The sequence below is a fragment of the Pongo pygmaeus genome, chromosome 1, assembly GCF_028885625.2.
Source record: "Pongo pygmaeus isolate AG05252 chromosome 1, NHGRI_mPonPyg2-v2.0_pri, whole genome shotgun sequence".
NCBI classification, from domain to species: Eukaryota; Metazoa; Chordata; class Mammalia; order Primates; family Hominidae; genus Pongo; species Pongo pygmaeus.
Genome location: NC_072373.2, coordinates 65373443 through 65387302, shown reverse-complemented (window position 1 = coordinate 65387302; position 13860 = coordinate 65373443). Strand labels below are relative to the sequence as shown.

The following is a 13860-nucleotide window of genomic DNA, read 5'->3' as shown; positions in this document are numbered from 1 at the left end:
CGTCCTTTTCCATTTTCCACCTTCATCCTGGCTGAATGTGGGAAATGATCTGGTTTGTGCATAATCCGCGAGGCCCAGGGAGGATCTTTTGCCCCTATTGTTTTCTTGGGTGTTCTCACTCTAGGGGCCTGACATTCCTCGCGTGTCTAAGGAAATGAGGGAGCAGTGAAGCGCGGGGAAGCCGCACAAAAGACATCCAAAGGCTATCAATGGAAAAAGATCAATCAGGTGCACACAAGAAACACCGAATATGCCAGGGAAGAGAAAAATACCCTTTCCCAGAGGGTGGGAAATTGATTGAGCTTCTATGAGGGTCCACAAAGAACTGGACGGATGCAGTGGTGGATGGCGATCTCTCTGGACCACTCCGGACGCGCCCAGCAGACCCAGCCTACGCCTTTAGGTCCTAGGAGGCTGAGAAGGGTGGGGAGAGGGGCGCAGCACGATCTTGTGTCTTTCCTCCCGGTGCCGCCTCTACTGAAACGCAGATGCTTCATTAATCTTGCAGGCGCCGCAGCTCGGGTCAGTATGGAGGCGGATGGGTGGTAGGGCCCGGGCCTCTGGGCTGCGCCCGCCGGTTCAGCCTGGCCCGGGAGGGGAGCGGCCGCGCGGTGGGCCAAGGACGCCCGGCCTTCCCTCCGTCTGCTTCCAGCAGGCACAGCCCCGAGGCTGGGCTCAAGGGCTGACCCGAATCTCCCCTAGAGCTGGGCCCACCCGGCTACCCACCGGGCAGCCTCGCCGCTCCCACGCCACCGCCCAAGTGACAGGCACAGGAAGGCCGGACCGGACGCAGTCTCCCGCCGGGGTCTCCCCTCCGGCTGGCCGGCCGCTGCAGGGCGCGCGCGCACACACACGTACACACACACACACACACACACACACCTGCCCACACACACCCGCCTACGCACACACACACTCCCGCCTCCTTCCCGCCCCGCAGCCCTAGCAGCCCCCAGCCCGCTCCCCAGCGCGCTGAGCCCCGGCGGCCTCCGCAGGCCCCGCCCCGGGGAGGAGAGCCAGGCGCGCGCGGGAGCTAGGCGCGGGGAGGGGCCGGCGGTGGGGGAGTGTCTGCTGCCCCCGCCCCTCCAGTGAGTGACTGAGCGAGGAGCTCCCCTCCCTCGCTCGCTCCTCGCAAGCTCCCGCTCGCTCCCTGCCCACTCCCGGGGGGACGTTCCGTGCCGCGGCCGCCGCGGCCGCTGCTTCTTTCACACTTTAGTTGGGAGCTGCGCGCCGCGCTCAGTTACTGGAGAGCTGGCCGCGCGCCGCCGCCTCCCGCACGCTTGCACGCGGGCCCGGCTTCGGGGTTTTGGGTTCTTACTCCAAGCGGCGGGGAGGAGGGGGAGCCCCGGGCACACTGTGGAGAGGAGGAGGAAGAAGAGGAGGAGGGAGGAAGAAAAAAGACGAGGAGGACAGGGGCGGGGGGCGGGAGGCTTGCCACCTTCAGCCCCCCCGCGAATGCCCAAGGTAAGCGTGAGCCATTGCCTGCTCTGGGGCGGGGGGAGCTGGCGGTGCAGCCCGCCCCGGCTCGGCTACCCGGGCATTCCCGGGTGGGCAGGGAGGGAGGCCTGCGGGGTGTCTGCCGCACGGAAGGGATGGGAGCCCTGGTCGTGGCGCTGCCTGCGCGGGGCCCGGGCCGGGGCTGCTGCTGGTGCGGGGCTGGCGGGGCTGCTGCCAGGGACGGAAGCTGGGGTGGGGGAGCCGCGAGGGGCGTCTGCCGGCCTGGGCGGAGGGGCTGGGATGTGGTCGGGGCTGCTGACGACTTTCGTCACATCGAGGCCTGGGTGGCTGGTGTTAGACACCCCTCCCTTCCCACCCGCACCCTGCCGCCCTCAGCCTTCCTGCTCTCCTCTAGCTTTGCATGTAGCCACCGTACTTTGCAAGCCAGAGCTTGAAAGGAAAAACACAATTTAGGATCCTTTGCTAAGTATCTAAGTCCCTTCTCCCGCTCCGACTGATTGATGTGTTTGTATAGGTGGTTTGACCCCCGGGATTTCTGAAGTTTTGACCTTTTTGGGGTGGCTCGTTTCGGTGCATCTGTTTGCCCACCTCGGTATATTTATTATTCGTGCCCATGCGAGGCAGCCAGAGGGTGCTTGGTTATTGTACACGAAACAGATTTCACTCTCCTCTGCAGGCAGTTCGCGAAGTGCCGCCGCCGCGGCTGCCTTTGGTCTGCTGGTTAATGTCCTTTCCTTATCATCCACCCTGCTCCCTCCCTCTACGGAGGGTTAGTTTTTGTTTTTTCCTTTCCACTTACTGTTTGTGTGAGAGAAGTCCTGGGCTTAAGGGCTCTCAGCACTCGTTCATTTCTCTTCTAAAGCTCTGAATGGCTCAGGCATGTCGGTAAAATTTGGGGTGGTCCTCTTTGCTCCAAGAGTTACATGGCCAAAGATAAAAATATGCACACATAAACACGCATTAATTCTGAGACGGCAAGCAGTTTGAGAGAGAAATAATTTGTTTCCAATAGGAAGTCGGTGACCTATGGGATCTCTTCCATTGCCTGTGGGTTAGGAAAATTGTTTTAAAATAGATAGTGCTTGTGTTGTCCGTGGCTGGAAGACAGCCATAGTTCAGTTACTGAAGCAACTCGGAAAGTGATACACCCTGGGCACCCAGAACCTCAGTAAAGACACACGTAGTCTGACTCAGATGTTAGAAAGGGGACTGACACACCATAGATTCCATGGAGTATTTTTTCTTTTTTTTTTTTTTTTTAGGAGACTGTCCAGACCGTTTGGGGAAATGACAAGTTCATTACACAGACAGATGTAATGAACACCTCCCTATTCAAGGGGATGGGCTCAGCTTCTGCCTAATAGGAATAACCTTTTGATTTGATAGAATTGGGATGTACCAGGATAGAAACAAACATAGGTGGAGTGGGCCTGAGCTCCTTCAGCACTGTTGTGGGGAGAAGGTGAGGTTTCTGAAGGGTCTTTTAAGTTCAAGATGCTGAATTTGGAGTTTTCTCCCCTTTTTCATATTGTCTAAAGCTGGATTGTAGGATCAATAGAACATGTTCTATGTTGGCGTTTGGAAATGCAATTGTCAGACATGGAAATTAATTTGGATTGGATCACCTATTTTTGTTTTGCTACTTACAAAGTAGGAAGTACCAGTGATAGGACAACTGAGTGTATTTATAGGCGTTAAACCAATGCTGGGACTGGTACTTCACAGATCACAAATGCAGCATTGAAATCGAATGTCACTCAATGTTTACTGCTGTGCAAACCTGCTTCAGAGAACAGTACTGGAGGCTTCTAAAAAGGGCAACAAAGACCAGTGCGCTCAGCTCTTGGGTGGGTGGGTGCCTGAGGAGGGGCGGGGTGCTTCTGTTGTCTAGCTTTGTCACAACTGGGCATGTTTGCAAAGAAAAATGGCCTTGGGTGGTAGAGAGGTCTCACATCCTCCAGTGTTAAAAGTTCATCCTAGAAGGACCTTAAAGTTCCAGCTTTCCTCCTCAGGTTTGACTTAATTTAACTCTGAGTTTAGAAAACTGATAATTTTGTTTTCCTGGCTAGAAATTTATCCCTCCTCCGCCCCATCTCCGTTTATCATTCAACATGGGTTTCTGGGAATTAATAGGCCACTGTCTGAAGGGGTTTGAGCTTCTTGAAGAATCACAGGGCATCATTCAAGAGCTTTGGTACTATTTGCTATGACTGATTCAAAAATCCTACTAAGGAGGAAGGTGGTTTGCTCTATTATAATTTCCAAGTGAATCATGCCTCAGCACTGTGTTGCCTTTGTGACCAGGCAAGCTTTGAGTTTTACATTCTGAGTGGCTTGCTCCAGGCTCTAAGCAGCCCCCTTCTGTAAGATGTTTTTTTGTTTTTGTTTTTGTTTTTTGTTTGTTTTTGTCTAAAGGAGATACCAAAGGCTGGGAGAGGGAATGTCGTGTTACCTTCCAATAGGGCAGGAGAAGGCAGGTGACATATTTACAGAAGAGTCCTAAGGTGATAAATATGACTGTCTTCATTTGAATTTATCAATACAACTTACAGCCATATAATGAGGCATCTTGTGTAGCTCACATGTTTAAGTACAGAGGTCTTGGGGTTCTGTATCCTTTGAAGTTTCCTTCCAGCTCCACTTTGAGCGTGGCCCTAACTAAAGGGTAATAGCACAGTAATTCCGGAGGGAGATCGTAGGAGACTGCCAGTTAACAGAAAAATTGGTGAAACCTCACTGTCTTATGATACTTTGTTTTCCTCCAGCTTGGCAGAACCAAATATAAAGGGAGGAGGGAACATTGCTTTGCTTGTATTTTCTCTCCTGATGTTTAGCTGGTATCTCAGAGTGTGGTCACTGCTTATTTCAGGTGATTTAAACTGTTTCATTCTGCACCTCCTCATGGGTGGAATGGAATCCAAACTCATCAGAGACTTGTTAGGAAAGGGTATGTACACATGGGTAAGCTTCAGACTCCAGCAAGTGCTCTGAGCAGCACAGTACTGATTATCAATCAGAAGTGAGGGTACGGCAGGTCTGATCTTACAATGCAAGTTTACATGAAAATAATTTGTATGTGAAAGTTGATTTGCCTCCAGTTTTTTAGGAACATATTGACTGTGTAAATCTACTTATACATCTAGTCAATCGGAATTCACTCAGAGATACTAGGTCGATCAGTCTTCATGAAAATATACATCTCCTAAAAATACCTACACAATGTACGTTGGAGGTTGGAGAACCCTACACAATGTACGTGGTGGGTACTCAGATGACCTTTTTTTTTTTTCCAGCTTTACTGTGTAAAGATACTTTTATTAATAGGCTTTTGGCAAACAAATACATCTTTGGCCACTTCATGATCCTTCTTTGAGCCTCAATTTTAAAAGTCCCATAGCATGGAGTAAATAAAAATTGTGCTTAATTGGGTTCTACATAAAACACAAAAAGCAGATTGCAATAGACCAGTATTAGAAAACAAAAAACTTTGCTTAGAAAACAAAAAACAGGGATAGGGCTTGTGTACAAGAAGAATTGTGACAGTGAAACTATATTTTAAAAAATGGTGACAGTTTTGACTTCCAGAGATCATAATTCAAGAGCTTATCTGAAGTGGCATGTAAATTACATACATACATATTTTTTAAAGTAGGCAATTATTTAGCTTGACTGTCTCGGTTCTGAAGTTTAATTTTACAAGTTATAGTTGCAACAAGAAACAACATGACATGCTGTGGTTATGCAATTATGACAAGAGTGATTGGATGTAAACTGGACTAGGATAAACATAGAAATGAGCACACAACAGTGTCTCCAGTCATCAGGTATTAAGAAGTTTCTTTGCTTTTTTTATTAACTATGTTACTAGAAAATGTATTTCCCAGGTTGCAGGCTAATTACCTAAAATAATGATTGCTTTCTCTTACATTTGTGAAAGGAGATGCAACTTCCCCAATCTAAAATGGAAACTGAGAAGACTAATTGGCCAAGCTACTGGAAGGCTAGGCCTTTTTGCTCATCTCAGCAACCCCCATAGCAGCTAGCATACTACTTTGCACTTGGAAGTCACTCAATGAGTGATTGAATGGAATGGAATTTACCTAATTAGTTAAGATCTGCAATGTGTCAAAATTTCCTTGGAGAAATACATTAGATGTGGACTTAAGTTTTAATAAATGTGTGTGGTAGTTTATTAAGAGCCCCATATTATGCCTCAGGTAGGATTTTTAAATGTTGAGACATATTTGACAGGAAACATACCAAGCATGACGTCCTCTCAAATTACTGAAATTTCTTTCTTTCTTTTTTTTTTCAAGACGGAGTCTTGCTCTGTCACCCAAGCTGGAGTGCAGTGGCGCAATCTCACAGCAATCTCCACCTCCTGGGTCCAAGCAATTCTCATGCCTCAGCCTCCTGAGTAGCTGGGATTACAGGCAGGTGCTACCATGGCTGGCTAATTTTTGTATTTTTAATAGAGACAGGGTTTTGCCATGTTGGCCAGGATGGTCTCGATCTCTTGACCTCAAGTGATCTGCCCACCATGGCCTCCCAAAGTGCTGGGATTACAGGCATGAGCCACCACGCCCAGCCCCCAAATTACAAGAATTTCTAGTTAGGGGCATCTTGATTTGGAATAGATATAATTTCTGTATTTGACAGGCAGTCCTTCCCTTATGATTGTAGCTGTGGTCTTTATCTTATTTGCCTCAGGGATTCGGTGAATAACAGTGCCTAATATTTATAGTGTGCCTTATGGTTTTCAAAGTCCTTTCACGTACCTTGTCTCATTTGACATTTGGCTGCAGCCATAGCAGTCAGGGTTTTCCATGCTGGGATCTTTCCCAGAATGTGCCTGGATCAAGGAGTGCTGGAGAGGTCCAGGGAAAGCTCAGGAAGCCCTCCACCTCTTGATTTATGAGATTCACTGCTGCTCCCTCTAAGATAACCTGAATAAAGCAGGAGCTAAACAGTGTGTACACATGGACGTTTAGAGTGGAATAATAGACACTGGAGACTCCAAAAGATGGGAGGATGGGAGGGTGGCGAGGGTTGAGAAATTACCTATTGGGCACAATGTACACTATTTGGGTGATGGGTACACTAAAAGCCCAGACTTCACCACTACACAATATATCCATGTCACAGAACTGGACTCCTATCATCTAAATCTAAATTTTAAAAAAATAATAACTAACGTAAAGGAAAGTTGAGACCTGTTAGTGCACTGAGCCCACTCAGGCTCCCAGCATCCAGTGGCTTTCCCCCTACACCTGTTCTGTCTCTTGGGCTGTCTTTGGCCTCTTAGTCCACCTTTGACAAGTATCCCTTTCATCTATCGCTTCCTTTCTGAAGATTTTTCATGTTTTTCTGGCCCATAGATTTTTATCCATAGATACTCCTCCTTTTTTTTTTTTTTTTTTTTCTTGAGACAGGGTTTCATTCTGTCACCCAGGCTGGAGTGCAGTGGCACAATCGTGGCTCACTGCAACGTCTGCCTCCCTGGCTCAAGTCATCCTCCCACATCAGACTGTTGAGTAGCTGGAGCCACAGGTGTACACCACACACCTGGAGAGTTTTTGTGTTTTTTTTCTAGAGACGTGGTCTTGCCATGTCGCCCAGGCTGGTCTGGAACTCCTGAGCTCAAGCGATCCCCCCGCCTCAGCCTCCCCAAGACCACCGCAGCATCAGCCACTGTGTCAGGCTCCCTTCTGCTTCCTATGCCACACCTTACTTTTGCCTGCAAGACTTTATTGTCTGAATGTGTCTGAATGAGCTTTTCCAGTACAGTATTTTAACCATATCTCGAGATCCACTGTCTATCTGGCTCCTCCCACCTGCCTGAGAGTAGACTTCTTGCTTCCAGCCCAGTGACTCCCTTCTTCCCTCAGGGCCCCTGTCCTACTTTGCCCCACACCTCCTCCCTTCTTCCTCCCACCCGCTTCTCTCCATCAAGCCTTTAGATCTTCCAGCACATACCTGCCTCTTCCTGTTTCTCAGGCTCCCGCCATCTCAACACATGTGTTTATAGTATTCATGAGTTGACATCCACATACTTTATACCTTGTAGAAAAGTGGAATTAGAGCACCCCCAAGTTTAGGAATCTTTCTGCCTTTGTTTTCATTTTTGATTCTAGTATGTTATATTGTTGACTGTGTAAGGCTCTTAAGCCATTTAATAATAGGTGAGTACTTTGCTTCTTCACTTCACTTAGTTATTACATTCTCCATTGGATAAGATAAAGGAAATATCTTGATGATTATTGTTATTTTAAAAGATTTGGACAACAAATCTGGAAAAGCATTCCAGAGATTTTCATAATAGCACCATAGAAAGACTTTATTACACACTAAATTCGACTTGCTAATCACAAAAGTAGAATGGTTTATTTAATTTCATCTTCATTACCTTTTTTTTCTCCTTTGGTTGAGTAAATGTTGGTTAAATAAGTATTCCTGCAACTTGAACTAATTTTTTTTCCAATTTGTTGTAATTTTACTGCTCTCCATGAAAATTTTATAAATTCATGGGACACATTTATGCCAAGCAAAGATTTTTTAGCTAACACCTAATGTTGTTGGTTTCCTCTATAAGTTTATAGCCTATATCAGCCCTATCAGTAGGGTCAGTGGGGAAAAAAGTAAACTGAGCACTACTACTGGAAAAATATATCCCATTGACTCACTACATATGAATTTGGATTGGTCTTTTTAGAAAACTACTTCAAAAGTAGATCCAACATTAGTTATGCAATATCCTGAGTGCTTTAGGGCTTTTGGAAAAAGGTACTTTAAAGCAGAACGGGGACATGATGGTTTTTAAGTAATAATTCCTTTTCTTGGATGGATCTGTATTTTATTTGAGTGTCATGGATACTGCAGCAGTTTCAGTTCATTGTTAAACCACATGTTAGAATATATTTTACTTCACCTGGTGACTTATGGTTTTTCCCACCTGAACTGGGTGGGGAAAGGCGATTGAGAAGTTGATTGTTTTCACTGAAGTGTGGGAACCTTTTTCATACCCATCATCATAGATATAAGTGCTAAGGGATGTACTCTCAATAAACTATGGCATGCATGCATATCATAGCCACTCCTAAAAGCTTCTTCCTGAATTCCACAGTTGACAAGGAGGCCTAGTAGAGCCCCTGTATTAGCACTGTGTCCTTTTACATGAGACAATTGAAAGGCCGAGTGTAAAGTAAGGAGATGCTGCGGGCTGCCAGGCTGTGATTTGCAGGAAACTTCTCAAAGACACAGATAGTCAGGGTGACTTCAGCGGTTCTATCTCAAAGTTCTGCCAAAAGGAGTTTTTCTAAGATAATTTTGTTAACAGTTCTTGCAATTAATAGGTTATAAGGAATAAGCAACATATATCTCATTATATGTTTCAGGAGGATAATATTTTCATGAAGGAAGTGAGAATCCAGGAATATCTCTTGAGTTGCTTAGTAGTTGCTGAAAATTCAGATATTCTGGTTTGTGCCAGGAATCCATGACAGTCTAGATGCAACTCCCAAAACAAATTTTATGCCTCCCCAGCACCCACCCCTGCCTCACCCTGGGATATCCTTCTTCCCCTCTACTGTGTCTCTTGAGATCCAAGATATTTCTCAAATCTCACTTCAAATCCCGCCTCTTCCAAGGAGTCCTTTTTCTGCTGTAAGAGTGGTTTTTCCCTTACCTTCCATGAACTGCAGTAATACTTATTTTAGGCTTAGTTTATTTTATTATTAGTTTTGATTTTTATTATATATATTTTTGTCCCCAGCCAAATGTAAACCTTCTATTGTGCCCACTGGGCCTTAAGAGTAGATTGGTCTAAATAAGTAGTTATTGATTGATTGACAGCTTGTCATTGATCCTGAGGCTTACAGTTTCTGTCTATGAAGATCTTACTCCCATTTGAAGCCTTCTTTAATATAATGAGGAAGAATCGTCTGGAATGAGAAAAGATAATATAAATTTTTAAATTCCTTTGTTGGCCAGGGTTAAGGCACCTAATCTTTGTTATTCACTCAGATAATTTATTGAACAAACATTGACTTTTGTTAATGATGTTTTGTGTCATTTCTGGTGCCTGGGACTGGAGAGATCCTGGAGATAGATAAAAAGGCCTGGCCCTGCCTTTCTGGAGTTCTCAGACAAGCAGGAGAATTGACATGCGAACACATGATATGCGGTGAATAGACAAAGGTGCTTTGGGAGTTAAGATAAGAAAGCACCAAGCTCTGTTTAGTGGGAAGCAGACTGTGCATCCCAGTTTCCCTGGGGCAGTCCTGGCTTATTCCCACTGTCCAACATAGTTAATAATAGTGTTCCCTTTACTCTCAAAAGGATCTCAGTTTGGACAATAAATGATGACTCCCCAACATTGAGAAGTCATAAAAAGCATCACAGAGAGGGATATATTTGGACTGACACTTGAAAGCTACCAGGAGTCCTCCAGGACACTGCTTACATTGCCAAAAATACTGGGGACTAACACTGGTTTGCTAACTTTGAATTTTTTTTATTTTACTATACACTCATAGACCAATTCTCTTACTGGCATTTGGGGATAAAGGGGTTTGGGGGCAGATGGAAGATGAAGTAGGCCACTTCAGACAGAAGAAATGTAATGATGTGGAGCCATGTGGTTATGGATTGATGTCGCTGGACTTTCCACATATGATAGGGAGTGATGGGAGATGAGGCTGATGAACTATGCAAATCCTGTTAGGTCATGCTAAGAGTTTGGACTTTTTGCCTACAGTATAAGCAGTGAGGGTCACTGAAAGATTATAAAGAGAGAAAAGACCTATTTTGTATGATGTTTGGTTCTCTATTGAGTATGGGTAAGAGACTGGAGGGGACAGAGATGAGTCAGAACAAGTGAACTGTAGTACTAACTAGGAGGGAGATACTGAGAACTGAAAATGGAGAAAGGGGACAGACAGAAGAAGGATTTAGGAAGCAGAACTGATAGGACTCAGTGAAAAATTGGGCAGGAGAGTGATAAAGGGGATAGAGTAAAGGATAATTGTAAAATTTCTGCTTGGATTATACTCTGAGCTGTGGAAGCTAATAGCCATTAAAGGGAAAGATAATTAACTCGGTTTGCAAGAGGTTGAGTTTCTGGTGTGTATGCTCTCTTAGATGGAGATATCTAACACGTAACTGAAATTCGGGTCTATAATTCAGAAGAGAGGGTTGGGATAGAATTATGAGTTTGCTGTCAGCTCAGTCATCATTTTCTCAGGGAATCATTCACTACATTTCTATGATGAGGTCAAATCCCTCTATTCTGCCCTCTTACCACACCACGTACCTCCTCTCCTTGTCTGTATGCACTTTCCAATATTGTAATTGCTCATTCATTTTTGAGTTTATTTGATTAATGCTAATACCACCCCCCCACCCCCCACAACTGTAGGGTTCATGAAGGCAAGACTGCATTTGTTTTTGATCCTTTTGTATCCAAAGAACACCTGCCACACACTAGGGGCCCAGCACATATTTGTTGAATGGATGAATAAATCAGTGATTCAAAGAGTTTTTATAAATGTGACAGTTGAAGCTGTTGTGATTCAGCATCAGTTTGCACAGGGAAAGTATGTAGAAGAAAACTAAACAGTGAGTTCTAGGGAACCCTAGTGTTTCAGAGGTGTGATAGAAAAGGATGGTGAAGGAGACTCAAACCAAGCAAGTGTGGTGTCTGTCAAAGAAAAGGGAGGATCAGGCAGTGGCATGTGGTCAGAATTGTTGCATGAAGAAGTAAAACAAATCTAAAGACATTTTCATAATGTCTGTTATTAAATAGATGTGGGAACATTTATTTGATGGGAAGACATCAACATGTTTTCTCACCGTTAAAAAACTGTATGGCTGGCCGGGCACGGTGGCTCACGCCTGTAATCCCAGCACTTTAGGAGGCCAAGGCGGGCAGATCACAAGGTCAGGAGATCGAGACCATCCTGGCTAACACGGTGAAACCCCGTCTCTACTAAAAACACAAAAAAATAGCCGGGTGTGGTGGCGGGCACCTGTAGTCCCAGCTACTTGGGAGGCTGAGGTAGGAGAATGTTGTGAACCCGGGAGGCAGAGCTAGGCAGAGCTTGCAGTGAGCCGAGATCGCGCTACTGCACTCCAGCCTGGGCGACAGAGCGAGACTCGGTCTCAAAAAAAAAAAAACCGTATGGCTACTTAGCATCGTAATATTATGTATTAGCTTATGCTGCATGCAAAGTTGAATGTTTTATGACTTTGTTAGTTTTGTATGTTTGGAATCTGAGTTTAGCTTTGTATAACTTATGCCAGCACCCAATGTAGTAAAAATTTGGAGCCATGGTTTGGGAGGATGTTGAAAGTGCACAATGTTTAATCGTTGTGAATTTATAAGTGTGTGCATTAATTTGTAAGGGGATTAAAAATACTTGGGTATTTACATCCTACCAGATGAATAGCCATCAATTGTAAGAACACTTTAAGTTACAGCAAATGATGGCTATTTGATTCCAGAAGTGGAGGCTGAGAAGCAGTGTCATTAAAGGTTTGTAGTACAAATAGGGAAGCTTATTGCAGAGTATGTTTGTTACTCATTCTCGGACTGCACTGAGAGTCAAGGAGAGGTAGGTGAGGCATCATGATGTAGCGGGAAGAATGTGGGCTATGGATTCAGCAGATGCTATCCTAGTTTAGCCACCTCCTAACTCCAGATTAGTGATCTTGAATGACAACAGCAATAATTGACAATAGTAATAATGAAAGCTAACATGTACTGAGTGATGACTCTGTGCCTAGGTACTGTGCTGAGTACAATACATGCACTGTTTCTTTAATGCTTGCAGCACCTCTATGAGGAACCCACTACTGTTACCTCTTCTTTATAGACAGAGAATGACTAAGCCTCAGTGTGTTTAGGATCTTGATTAGGTCTTGTAGCTAATAGTGGTGGTGCTAAGACTGGAATCCAGGCTCTCCTACTTTAAAGTCAGGATTTTAATTGTCAACTCCCAGCCAGTTCTATTTTCTCTGCCCCCTTCCTCGTACACCCCTTTCTTCTCATTTACTGGTTCTTTATGAAGCAAATCAAACATTGTATTATCTGCTCTGTACATAATAGATTATAAAGTTCTTTGTCATTTAACCACACAGATATATTCTAAGAAATGTGTCTTTAGATGATTTCGTCATTGTGCATACATCATAGAGTGTACTTACACAAACCTAGATGGTATAGCCTGCTGCACACCTAGGCTATAGGATATAGCCTATTGCTCCTAGGCTATAGACCTGTACAGTACATCTCTGTACTGAATACTATGGGCAGTTGTAACAAAATGGTATTTGTGTATCCAAACATCTAAATATAGAAAAGGTAAAATATGGTATAAAAGATAAAAAATGGTATGCCTGTGTAGGACAGCTCCATTATATAATCTTATGAGACCACAGTTTCATATCCATTGACCATTGCTGACCAAAACATGGTTATGTGGCACATGGCTGTATGTATTTCTAAAAGATGCAGAGTCTTTTTCCTTTTAAAATAATCATAATATTATTATCATATCTAATTTCTAACAGTAATTTCCTAATATCAAATATTTAGTCAGAAAGCAAATTTCCTTGATTGTCATCATTTTTTAAAATTATTACTTTTTTGCATTTTTGGGATCCAAACAATTTCCATACCTGAGAGATGCATTTGTCTTATTTACAGGCTTCCTTTCCCTATTTTTATCTCTTTTCCTTGTCTGGAAGTTTATTTGTTGAGGAAACAGGGATTTGTCTATAGGATTCCGTGTATCCTGACTGCATCTTCTTTGTTGCTGTTTTTTATTATATTTCTCTCTTTCTTCCTGTATTTCCTGTAAACTAGTAGTTTGAGCTAGACTGGAAGCTTATTAGAAATTTTTGGCAAGAGCACATCACAGGAAGTGTTATGTATTTCTTTTTCTTTTTCTTTTTTCTTTGAGACAAGGTCTGACTCTGTTGGCCAGGCTGGAGTGTAATGGTGTGATCTCGGCTCACTGCAGCCTCTCCCTCCTGGGCTCAAGCCATCTTCCCACCTCAAGCCTGTCGAGTAGCTGGGACTATAGGTGTGTGCCACCACACCCAGCTAATTTTTTGTAGAGAGGGGTTTTTGCCATGTTGCCCAGGCTGGTCTCGAATTCGTGAGCTCAAGCTATCTGCCCACCTTTGGCTCCCAAAGTGCTAGGATTACAGGCATGAGCCACCACTCCTGGCCATGTTAGTTACTTCCCATTACATCACATCAGGAGGCACACATGCCTTCTCGTTTCTTCTTTTGTGAAGTTAAGTCTAACAGTGGATTTAGGTGTTATTAGTCTGATCACAGGCCCTGTAAAAAACACTGATGCTACTGTGATTATTATTTAGTAAGGGTTATAAAATGGT

The 13860-nt window shown here is 44.4% G+C and overlaps 1 protein-coding gene across 2 annotated transcripts in view; it reads left to right on the top strand.

Annotated features, from left to right (window-relative positions):
- The first annotated feature begins 1060 nt into the window (after positions 1-1060).
- The window catches only part of C1H1orf21 (chromosome 1 C1orf21 homolog), a 235484-nt gene continuing 222684 nt past the window's right edge, over positions 1061-13860 (top strand). Inside the window, exon 1 of one of the 2 annotated variants that reach the window (XM_054475239.2) lies at positions 1061-1464. The gene's annotated coding sequence lies outside the window, so the exon portion shown is untranslated. The remainder of the gene's footprint in view (positions 1465-13860) is intronic. The other variant, XR_010122904.1, reaches the window with a different exon arrangement.